General features: G+C 39.0%; 1 protein-coding gene across 3 annotated transcripts in view; it reads left to right on the forward strand.

Moving 5' to 3' along the window:
- The first annotated feature begins 1,595 nt into the window (after positions 1 to 1,595).
- Positions 1,596 to 12,806, forward strand: part of LOC134864628 (teneurin-3) — a 294,448-nt gene continuing 283,237 nt past the window's right edge. For all 3 annotated transcript variants that reach the window (XM_063883759.1, XM_063883760.1, XM_063883761.1), the window contains exon 1: positions 1,596 to 1,949. The gene's annotated coding sequence lies outside the window, so the exon portion shown is untranslated. The remainder of the gene's footprint in view (positions 1,950 to 12,806) is intronic.

The raw sequence follows: 12,806 nt of genomic DNA on the forward strand, positions 1-12,806 counted from the left end.
TGTAAATATTATAATAGTTATTATATTTGAGTGTTTTACTGGATGTATACACATTAATATATTTCACATGTAATAATTAGCTCACTGTTAGTTTCCATGCACTGCATTGCTCACTAAACACGTTCATACACCTTTATCTCTGCTGTCTTATGCACCTCACTGTTTTCTTTCCCATTGTTGTCTTTGATAAATATATTTTGTATGGATGTAACGTCATTGTGCCTACCATATTGGTAACACAAGCTAAAAACTGTTTTTTGTTCATAAATTTCAGAAGAATACTGAATGTAATGCTGAATGAAGGTAGAACGTGAATCGTGAGGAACTTTTCACTGCGGAAGCCTTCTTGTTCATCCACATCATTAACACCTGAACGCACCATGAGCAACAAACTGAGGTTGATTGTTCTCCCAGAATCTGAGGGTTCACACTCGAGTATCCTGCACAAAGTTTCTCCGAGACAGAAAATACGGATCAGAATCAGGAACAATGGCATTTTGCATGGCTTTTCTCTGTGAAGTTAACTAATAAATGACAAGCAGTCATACCAACATTGATAGAAGCATAACAACAATAATCACCAGGATCATTCAAAGGATTATATCAATTCTCGTATGGATTTTAAAGCACTCATTCTGAGTGACTGCAATATGTTTATTTTAAGGCATTGACATTGTTTTCTCTGTTGACTGAATCAGCAGTATTCCCTATCTGTTAAAACGGAATACTGACTCTTTACACATTTAGTAAGCGTTTACATACGCTGAAATAGTAATAGCTTGACTGCGCCCTGATTATGATACTCTGAAAAAACTGAAACGTTGAATTAAATGTATTATGTCTACTGAAAGATGATTTACTTGTAAACAATGTTCACAGTCAAATGGCTAAAATGGAAAATAATCTAATACATGTACCACTGTTATAACATCTTGTGTTTTGCTTTGCTCAATGAAAGCAGAAATCAACTCCTCATCTCTCGGGTGTCTTACCATGTCCTCGTGCGGTTCTTGCTTTCTGCCGTCACCTGCCACAGTCAGGGCATGCATTTCAAAGTCTGTCTCTCTCTCTCTCTCTCTCTCTCTCTCTCTCTCTCTCTCTCTCTCTCTCTCTCTCTCTAACACACACACACACACAGACAGATACACACACACACACACACACACACACACACACACACACACACACACACACACACACACACACACACACACACACAGCGGTAGAGCGTCAGGATTGGACGCAGCAGGGATCCCCACATTCTGTTTCTGCCTTGCTTGGCGTATCATCATCTTTTACCGCGAGGAGATGAGCTCGCGCCGGCTCACACTCAGAGGCCAGTCTCAGTGTTACTGGCGCGCGCTCTCTCTCGCTCTCACTGGTCGTTATTACTGTAGCCGGGACAGCGCGAAGACAGAGAGGAAAGGTGTCTTCCACTCTGAGACGTTTACTTTCTCAATAAAAAGGACGCCACGGACGGAAAAGCAACACGGTTTTATTGAGTCCGTGTCAGTTCAGTTGTAGTTTCCGCTGTAGAGACACCGACCATTCCGTTTTTTCTACAAACCGACACTTCGTTGATTTCACGTGCGCGTTATTCTGACAGCCGCTCGCCGTGCTGTTGTGGAGCCCTAGTGTCCTCGAGCCTGCATTTAACTAAACTCAGTGTAATTTCAAATGACACTCTCGACGGGAGTGGAAACAAACACACCCATTTTCCGCCTTTGGAATTAAACAATTTGGGAATAAACTGTTTAGAAACGTGAGTAAAGTAGTGAAAAGACAAGCACGCTGTTCTGTTTTCTTAAGCCAATTTCTCCGTAATATTAACGTCGACAAGCCGAACAAGTGGAAGAAGTTTTTTGTGGAAAAAAGTGGAAGAGAATTGATGGCTGCACGGCGGAGCTGGTGAAGTGGGAGAGGAGGGTCCTCCACACCGGGACGAACAGGTAGGAAATCCCAGCAAACACAGAACACGACACACACCGTTTACCTGAACAGCAGAGGCTGTCCCGGGTTCATGTAACGAGGTGTCGGATCCACCACAGCTGTCTTTCTCTCCGTCAACATGGCAGATCACTGCTGCTCGGTATGTCGATACGTAGTCCAGACGTGGACTGTTTGAGGACATTAAGTCATCATCATCTGCCTTTTAATCATACAACACAACACAAAAAGCAAACGGCACTTCATTGCTATTGTAACTTTTCTAATAGGTTCACTAGTTATCGTCACCATGTTGGACAACTAGATGAGTGCACGAGCCAGCAGTGAGCGTCTGTCACATAGAAACAAATGTTTTTATTCAACAGCGCTTATAAAAGAAGCTTATCCCTATGTAAACCTCTTTACTTTAATGTATAACGTACATTGAATCTTAATTCTCTATGCACGTATCCGCAGCCGTGAAGTAGGACTGAATTAAATACAGTTTTCTGAAAGGCGACCCTGGCGTTGTGTGCGTGCTTGAGCTTTCGTCGTGTCTATATATATATATTTTTGTTGTTTCATATAGAAGTGTTGTAATGTAAACGTTGAGATAGAAATTGCAGACTGATACTGAGATGATTTTTAACGTCGTGTTAATCATTTCACAGTCTAGCTTTAAAAAAAAAAATGTATAGGGTCTCGTATGGAGGGTAATTGAAAGGGTAGGCAGGAGGTGGGAGTGCTGGTTTCGGAGTGTGCCGAGTAAGAAAAAGAAAGAACACTATTTTATGAGTTATGTAGGGTTAAAAGACGAATAGCCTACATTCATTTAAATCTTCCTCTTCCTTGTCGCTCCTTTTTTGTGCTTTCATATGAACATCTCCGTTTTTTGAAACACCATGTATTAAACCAAATCCTAATTTTATTTATTTAAATTCAAGACTACAATGATAATTGTAGTAGTGCGTTTTAGAAGTGGAGAGATATTTCACGTTAGGAGGTGAGAGTGAAAGCTATTATTAAACTGTTATTCTCCTGCTGTCTGTAATTGGGGCAATTTATCGTGAATTAAACAACACTGGCATTCAGCTGTCCCTCCTCTCAGTGATGCCGCACTTACTTTGAAAACACTTTGGCAAATAATAGTTGAGACAGTTTACAGTTTAACCTGGTTCTGGTTCTCTGGAATAAAAGTGCCTACATTTACCCTGTGGGACATTCTGTGGAGCAAACTCAGTGTCCTGTTTTGTGATTCTGGGGTAGCAGTGTGTGTGTGCGTGTGTGTGTGTGTGTGTGTGTGTGTGTGTGTGGGGGGGGGGGGGGTCAATTTTTGTTTCTAACAGTTAACTCATGCAGTTCTTGCAATAATATTAGTTGCCTTTATGTAAAAACAGGGGTCTATGCTTGTTTTTACACATACACCTCTTTGGTTTTTCTGTCATCTCATTTGGGAATTTACCCACTGCTTCAACCTTGTACTTCAGACATGTGTTTTCTCCTGCCTTGCTTTCTTCTCTGTCTGTTTTTATATAAAGAGAGGGGAGCTGTTGTTGGTCTTGTCAGTTCACTCTTTGACAGATAACATTATCTTTGTCACACTCTTTGTGAAAAAGTTTTACGGATATTGCAGTGTTATGACTCAGATATAGGAGCTTCTGTACTCACCGTATTGCAGTGTGACTGTCAGTAGAGTACTGCCCATGTGAAGGGTATTTGAGTGACCTTGAGTAAAATATTATAATTTTGAATCAAATAATTCAAAACAATCTTTAAATCACATGGTTTGTTTTTGCACTGCAAGTGTTGTTGTAAACATTGTAATAAATAGTGAAGGAAAGTGTTGTTCTGCTCATTATAGTCATGATGAGGAAGGGGGTGTCTGCCAAGGCCTGCTTGTATAGGTGTTGTTGCATTACGCTCATATAAAATACACACATGCTGAGATTCACTTGATATATAATTGTGTTACAGTGATCTCAGAATGGATAGTATTTAAGTAAGTTTTAACACACATGCTGCAGAGGAAGGTGTGTTTGCAGAGTGTAGCATTGTGGGAGTCAACTATACGCCGCTGGTTCACTGATGGCCCGGGAAGACCTCTCACTGACAAATGTGAAGATTGTAAGTTAAACACATTTTTTGTATTATTTCTGTGCTGCTAGTGTTACAAATATGTTGGGTCCGAAACAATTGCAAAAGGCATTTCCAGGTTAAATATAACAGACGACAGACGGGTGTTCGCTAGTGTATGTCCCCCGGTATATACCAATTTATACGTTTTTATGTACAACAGAATTATGTTGGTATGGAAATTCAGGTCTGAGAGCATTAGAAGCATTTTCCCTGCCAGCTATGCTGCCATCTGTTTCAAACTGTTTTCTTACGATAGAAGTAAACTTATACAGCTGTACAGGGTAGGTAACACATCACAGTGAACCCCTGCACACCTTTATTCTTGCTCTGTTCTTGCACAATTGGATTTGAAAGGTCTGCATGTTTTAATGAGTTCAGGTAGCTGTGGGAAGTTTTGAATAAAGGAAATTCAGTTTTTAAGTTATAATCTCATAGCGTCTCCTTTGTTTTCTTCTCAAGTTGGTTCCACTCTTAAAAACGCACAATGGAGTCTTTGTTTCGACTTGTGCAGGTCCTGTTCACCTTCAAAGTGGAACTCTTACACACCGTACACGTTTTACGTAAATTAAGACACGTCACAATGAAGGGAATTTTTTTCTAAATCCCATTTCATATTTGTTTTACTACATCTTCTAGTACCCTGACCATTTTGTTGTTGTTGTTGTTAAAACAATTTTAGGAGGATTTGTAGTCAAACGGACTACACTCTTTATTAGCATTTTTTTTTGCATTATTTAACCAATCATTACCAATCATAATTTGATAGATTAAGCATTTGTCAGAGTTATGCATACTCTGCCATACATTAACAAATACACCAGTGTGTTCTGAATGTGTCTGTCAATGTGTGTGTCGGTGTGTCTTTGAATATGTTAACACAACCAGTCAACCAGCAAAAGACAACCGACACACACAAACACCCTTTTCAAGGCATGATAACACTGGGCTAGTGTGTGTGTGTGTGTGTGTGTGTGTGTGTGTGTGTGTGTGTGTGTGTGTGTGTGTGTGTGTGTGTGTGTGTGTGTGTGTGTGTGTGTGTGTGTGTGTGTGTGTGTCTGTGGGCGTGTGTGTGAGTGGGTGTATGAGGGTGTTTGGGACTAAAAGTATGTGTGTAGGTGTGTGTATTTTTGTGTGCATAATTGGCCTTGTGGGCTGATTCTGCTGTGTGTGTGTATATATTCAATAATTACCATGAGAGCCCTCAAACTGAAAATGTATCCACATAGTGTGTGTGTTTGTGTGTATTGTCTAGGGAGTGCTCAGACTGAAGATCCAGCTGATGAAAGCTACCTGGAGCTTCATAAATGGGTCCTTTGTCCAACAGCAGTGTGTGTGTGTGTGTGTGTGTGTGTGTGTGTGTGTGTGTGTGTGTGTGCGTGCGTGCGTGCGTGCGTGCGTGCGTGTGTGCGTGCACGCATGCATATGTGTGTGCGCGCATGTGTGTGATACCAAGGCTGAATCTTCCTCAAAATCTGATACAAACCGCATCTTTTGGTCACAGTTTCAGGGTTGCTGCCGCAGATATCTCAGGCACTGCCATGTTTCTATTTTGTGATTCAGTTGAGAAATCCTCAGTTGTTACAGCTGGATGTTAAAATTGTAATTTAATTAAATGGATTATTTCATCTTCAATTAAATTCTTTTGACTATATATTTTTGTACATGTACATTTGTACATCATTTATTTGACAGATGTATTTGTTTTTCCGTGATGTAGGCTAGCCTGCATGTAGCCCATATGTTCTAACCCTGTTCGTGGTTAGAACATATTAACGCATTCCGACAGCATTCAACTGACAGCGGGTTCCTGAGTAGATGGCAATGCATAGAATAAAGTCTCAAATCCACATCAAAAGCCTCATTGCGTATAGCTGTTTCTAAAATATGAATAATGTTTCAGACACTGAACCCAAGCAGAATCACCTTCCATTATAATCCAATACATTTATCATTTATTTGAGAGACATTTTTTAATAGGCTACTTAATTGTTTTTATTGCCATTGATTTAATAAAACAGTTGTATTCATCACATTATATAAACAAACCTAGTTCTTTGTATATATGAGTTGTATATACACATATGTCTCTGCGTGAGACATTGAAAGGAGTTAATTGGATGGACATTCATTCTATATCAGATGAATTGCACAAGGTTAAAGTCTTTGCAATTATAGATTGTATGGAGTATTCCAAGCGTTCATTACATTAGATGCAACTGAACGGCCAGCCGTCATTAAACACTGAACAATCTCAATGTGATTTAATAATATTTATACATTTGTGCTGTCCTAATATATTTGAACATTTGCTCTGTTCTGTACACAAGGCATATATGGAATGTTATTCCATCCTGGAGAACCCTCCACCCACCCATAAATGGGGTTTTATGAGGACTGTGTCCTTATGTGACTCCGATGTCTTACAACAGAAGGTGTTGTATGCTGGATAATAACAATGTGGTTTCAAATTGAATCAACTTTAAATGTCACACATGCACATAGCACTGCACACAAATTAAATGTAGACCCTGCATTTAACCCCTCCCAGTGTTTGGGGCGGTGGGCGACTTTTATAAACTGCATTGGGTTCCGGTGCCTTGCTCACAGACTCATTTGTACCCTTAAGGCTAATCAATGTGAGGACTTAAACGGCAGCCTTCGCATTGTTTTGTTAAACATATATTTTGCTATTTCAAAACCTTATAGGCTTTTTTTTATACCAAAATGACCTAATACATAATCAAAAGTATAAAGTGATTTTGTTGAATAATTTCTATCTAGAAAGTGAAATTACAACAATACAACAGGAATATATTGTGTTAATATTTCCAACTTACGTGTAAATGTATCCTTTTATGTCCACATTCGTAAATTGTTTGTGACTATCATTATGCCATATTGGTATAGCAGCTGTTATTGTAAAATATGTGCCTCTGGTTGAAGTTAAGAAACACAATGCCGTAATGTGAATACTATAAAATAAATGATGCTGCAGAATATGTTAAAAAAATCATTTGTACAAACAGCTTGCTTTGGAAGAATTATCTCATAGGAAATGATTTAGAAACACAGTACACAAACAGACAATGTATCAACGCATCCCCAGAGCAGTACATCGCTAAAGCAGGCTTGTGAAGCTAATGAAAAAAAACTGTTGTTAACCAAGTTTATAATTTAGAAACAAGTAATGCTTTATCTGCTTCTTTTATCTGCTTTCCGCTGGCAGCTTTAAGGATAAGACTATGCTCATATATTTGTTTGATTTCCTCCTTCAGGAGATCTTCAACACAAACAATTTGGTTGTTTTAATGGCACCCGCTGACTTCAGTTTGCACCTCTCCTCGTGTTGCACTGCATTGAGTGAGTGAAGCAAGACCGCACCAAACTATTATCTTTCCTGTGATAAACCTCCAATGAATGAGCATACACAAGTTAAATGAAAAAACTATTATATTTAGCCTTTATTGGAGTTTGACATCTCGAATGGGGCAGATAAAGGGGGTGACATGCGTAGAGAGAGCAGGCCGAATTCTAACCTGCGTGTGCGAAGCAGGCTTTAACCACTGAGCTGTACGGCGGCCCAAACCCTGTGAAGCCTGACCCATAAAATCATTGTTTTTAAATTGGAGTGTTTATTGCACCTTTAAGCAAATGCAAAAAAAAAATGTAGTTATTATTTACATACAGTATATGGTTTTTTTTAAATCATATTTGATACGTCAGGCATTTATGGAAATGTATTGAACAAAACAATTTCTCTTTTTGAAACAAAAACAAACATTGAATATTACATTTGTTCAGGGGCCCTGTAACAAGCTGGCTATTTAGCCTTTTGGTATGTTGTTATATTGTATACATGCAAACACAAATTATGTTGTGCTCTCTGAATTGGTCAATATAATATACAGATTATAATAGCCATGAAATAGTTTAAATACAAACATCAATAAGTATCTGCAAACACTACCAATAATTATTGCAACATTTGAGTAATTAGCATGAGAATGGGTTCCAAAAAAAACCTCATAAATATCTACATTTACAATTTATTCTTGAGTCGGTTTAATGAAATGATCCAAACAATGTTTTTAGCATTGTGGTAAGCATAATGCAGATTCCATCATGAAATGTGTCATATTTTCAACACACATTTTCAACACGATTTTTCCATGAAATAATCTTCAAAATATAAACTGCGTATAACTTGCTTCAATACAGTAAATATTCATATTGTCATAATAATGAGAATATGAAAGTAATTGTTACCGTAACTTATTATATATTAGCATATTAGCAAAGATGTCCCTGTCAAAAACTGAGCCGCTACATGACGGTAGCTGTTTTAGAGTTGGCTATTAAAAGCCTGGATAATCTACCAGAGGGCCGAAGTCATGTATACAAGAGGTTTGTCAGGAAAGTTGTATTCATTTGGGTGACGTAGAGGTCTCAGAAACTCATGCATCAAATGTGATATACTTGGCGCTATAGAAACAGTTTTGATAGAATTGTCACTTGATTTTATTAAAATGGAAGGAGTCTCAGTCTGTATCAGGAGTGTAATGTGAGCCGATACTTTGGTAGCACAGGTACCGGGGTGCAAGACATTAATGGTGGCTGGTTGAGGTGCTACAATGGTATTACATATATACATAAATCTGGAATAGTGACACCTTATTATATCTGTCTGTCCGTTCATGCGATGGCCTCCTTGGCGGTTCAAATGGCATGATGGGTAGAGCTCCCTCTCCCTCGCTCGCTCGCTACAGTGTTACCAGCTTCACTGCCAAACTGCTGAACGGCATGCTAGGTACAGCTCCCTGAGCCCAGACCTGAGCCCTGCAACAAAATAAATTGCCATTGGCATTTCTAGCACTGCTGTACGCTACATAAAACAAAATAGAAATCAAACTTCTTTCTATTAGTATGTGTGTCCGGTCACCTCCTGCCAACAGACTCTCTCTTATCTCTGTTCACATACAAATAAACATTCACAAGTTATTGTAAAACACTTTTAAATCACATTATTTTTTATGTTGGCATTATTGTCACAAAAGTTATTAAAAAAACATGGTATTTATTTTGATAAGAGAGTGTCAAGCGGAGGGTTATACCTTTTTGGAGGTGGCTCATAAGGAAGTTTGATCGTCTATGAACTGAAGGTTTGTACTGACTAAACATTCAGGTCTGAAAATATGTTGAGGTCACCTGTCGTCAACATTTATTATACATATCCATGTTTTGAAAAAATGTTTTAGGTGTGAATAAAGACACAATTACTTTCACTTTTAAAAAATACATACAAATCAGAACAAAAGATTGATTGAGTATTTTTGAATACAAATGGTCAATTGTGTTTGAGTCATATAACATTGTGACTTTTAGGGTGACTTAAGGTCTGCAGAATCGAAACCAAACATATTGTGGAAACATGTTTTTGACAAGGCTCACACACATTGCAAAGCACCGTCAGTTAAATGTTTCATTAAAAATCTGTATCTGCTGCTTTGTTTTTAAACGTTTCCTAAAACAAATATCATACATCTGCTATTTGTGTATCTGCATGTGTCCACATGTACACACAAAAAAAACACACTGATTTCAAATGTAGCCAGCGTTGCAGCAAAGCACCATACAACCACCATGTCTGTGTGTTTATTACTGTGTTAAAAGGTCATTGCCACCCTGCACTCAGAGTGTGTCTCTAGCTGGCTGGTTACATCAGCATTTCCACACACACACACACACACACACACACACACACACACACACACACACACACACACACACACACACACACACACACACACACACACACACACACACACACACACACACACACACATACACAGACAGACCCTGTAATGCAGTGTGTTCTGCACATTGGTGGTGTGTGCCTCTTGCTGCCTGGTTGGTTACATTAAACTCAGGCTCATTGGTGCTCAGCCAGGCTTACACACTAGTGTGTGTGTGTACTGTACTGTGCTTGCCTAAAATCCCACAATGCTCCAGCATATTGACTCATGTGCAAAAAGGATGAACAGTGAGGACCAGCTTGAATGTACATTTTCATTTCAGAGAAAACTCTCACCTCAGCTTTCATCCTTTCTCCTGCTCTGCTCCCGCTCTGCTGCCGCTCTGCTCCCGCTCTGCTGCCGCTCTGCTCCCGCTCTGCTGCCGCTCTGCTCCCGCTCTGCCCTGCCTCTCTGATGTTGACATCAGCAGTCGTCATGTCTCTGCTGCCCATCACTCCACTACTTCTCTCAGGGAAATTAAGATTAAATGAATGAAAAACAAATAAAAGAGTGTGAAATAAATATTTACATCACATATGAATACATATGATACAAGAAATGCACTTCAGGTAAGCACTGCTGTTTTTTTAGTGTAGCATGAATGGACAACTGCACCGCTGTGGAACCCTGAGTTTCAGAACGACAATTAAATCTTAAAATCAAACAAGTTTTTTGTTTATATTTGCTGAAATTGTATTAGATATTATATTTTTGATACATACAAACAATATTAATAATAATACAATTTATTTGTAAAGCACCTGTCATTACTAAAAGTAATCCCAAAGTGCTACAATACACAACCAATATTCTACCATTTGTGTGTGTGTGTGTGTGTGTGTGTGTGTGTGTGTGTGTGTGTGTGTGTGTGTGTGTGTGTGTGTGTGTGTGTGTGTGTGTGTGTGTGTGTGTGTGTGCGTGTGTGAGAAAGTGAATTGTTTAACAATAGGTAAATTGAAAAGGTATAAAATGATAATTATAATCAATTTTACAGCAGCTTATGTAATTATTATTAGTAACACTTTACTTGAATGGGTGTTCATAACACTGACATAACATAACGTTTTTCTTAAGTTTGACAGTTCGGTCTGCTATGACATGTTTATGACAGGTTTAGTTGTCTTGGTTTAAGTCAAGTTGTCATAACAAGGACATCTCAAACAATGTCACCTTTGCATCGAAAGTGACATAACTTACCGAATGACACTTAACGACAACGGTCATAAGTATTCATTCATGTTTATGACAGGTGTCATGTCATGGTTATGACAATGTTATGTCAGTGTTATGAACACCCATTCAAGTAAAGTGTTACCTTATTAATTAACTCCCTGAGCAGACAGTGTCACCTTAAAGTCCCACTCCCTTCATCACTGTGCAGAATGGTGCGTTCATTCGATACTCAAAGGCTGATTTGAAAATAATATACAAAGGGTCATCATATTTTTAATATGGGAAACTTATTGAGACAATAAAATGTGTATTATGTCTTCTTAAATACAAGTTAGGCAAATGCTTGCACATGAACGAGACTGAACATTCAGTTAGAAAAGTGTATTATAACTTATAGTTACTTTCAAGGAAAAGGTGATGCAATCTATTGTATGGAAAAAATAAACCAGGCATACGTTTTAACACAAGAAAATCCCATTTAACACAGCGGTGAGTTTCCTAAAAGAGCGACACACCAGCAATGCACGCTGACCAACAGGTGCACTCTGGGTCCTCCATGAGGGACCTTATCATTACGTTTCCTACTTCACCTTAAGCAAAGTGTGTGAGGCCATTTTGCTGTTTTGACAGTGCCTCTCAGTTGTGACTGCAGAGCGCTCATTCAAGTCAATTTATTATTGTAGCCCAACATCATCTCCACATGTTTTACTGCGTGAGCGCAGAGAGAGTGGAGTGTGAGAGCTGCAACACACTCCTCCACGCTGCAACTCACTGTAAAGAGGAGCAAGTCAACAGACACCGAGTGAACCAGCAATCGCAGCTTTGTGTGTGTGTGTGTGTGTGTGTGTGTGTGTGTGTGTCTGTGTATGTGTGTGTGTGTGTGTGTGTGTGTGTGTGTGTGTGTCTGTGTGTGTGTGTGTGTGTGTCTGTGTATGTGTGTGTGTGTGTGTGTGTGTGTGTGTGTGTGTGTGTGTCTGTGTATGTGTGTGTGTGTGTGTGTGTGTGTGTGTGTGTGTGTATGTGTATGTGTATGTGTGTGTGTGTGTGTGTGTGTGTGTGTGTGTGTGTGTGTGTGTGTATGTGTGTGTGTGTGTGTGTGTGTGTGTGTGTGTGTGTGTGTGTGTCTGTGTGTCTGTGTGTGTGTGTGTGTGTGTGTGTGTGTGTGTGTGTGTGTGTGGGCTGTAGCAGATTTATGTCTATGCGTGCCTTGGTGATGTTTTCTTTAGCTGCAAAACTGGCAGTTTATGTAAAACAAAAAACAATGACCCAAAGAATTGTAAAAGCATTAGATCACTACTAAATTAGGTCATTATTACTAAAGACAAAAGCTGACATGACCGTACTTAACTCAGAGAAGTAGAGTTAAGTAAAGTAAAGAAGTAGACAAATGAAAATAGTAATAAAATAAAAGAGGTTACTCTTCCTCTCTGTTCAGTTCTTAGTTTTTCAGACAACGCATGAAAGGTTCCCAAATAGAATGAGAGGCCCCTTGCTTTCCTTTAAGAGTTAAGACATTTTCTCCAAAGAGAGGCAGGAGCACGTCTCCCTGAGCCTTGGCCCAGGCACTCGCTTCATTTTTCCAGGAAACAGCTATGAGATGCTTAGCATGGAGGAGGCATTTTTCTCATCATATGGTCTACAGTAGTGTTGCACGATATCAGGAAAACTGGACAGATATATATATATATATAAATCACTGTTGAATATTGAGATGAAGATATCACTTGTGATATTTAAACAAATATTTAAAAAACATTGTTAATGTCCTTCTGCTTGGGA

Source organism: Eleginops maclovinus, chromosome 5 (genome assembly GCF_036324505.1).
Source record: "Eleginops maclovinus isolate JMC-PN-2008 ecotype Puerto Natales chromosome 5, JC_Emac_rtc_rv5, whole genome shotgun sequence".
Taxonomy (NCBI): domain Eukaryota; kingdom Metazoa; phylum Chordata; class Actinopteri; order Perciformes; family Eleginopidae; genus Eleginops; species Eleginops maclovinus.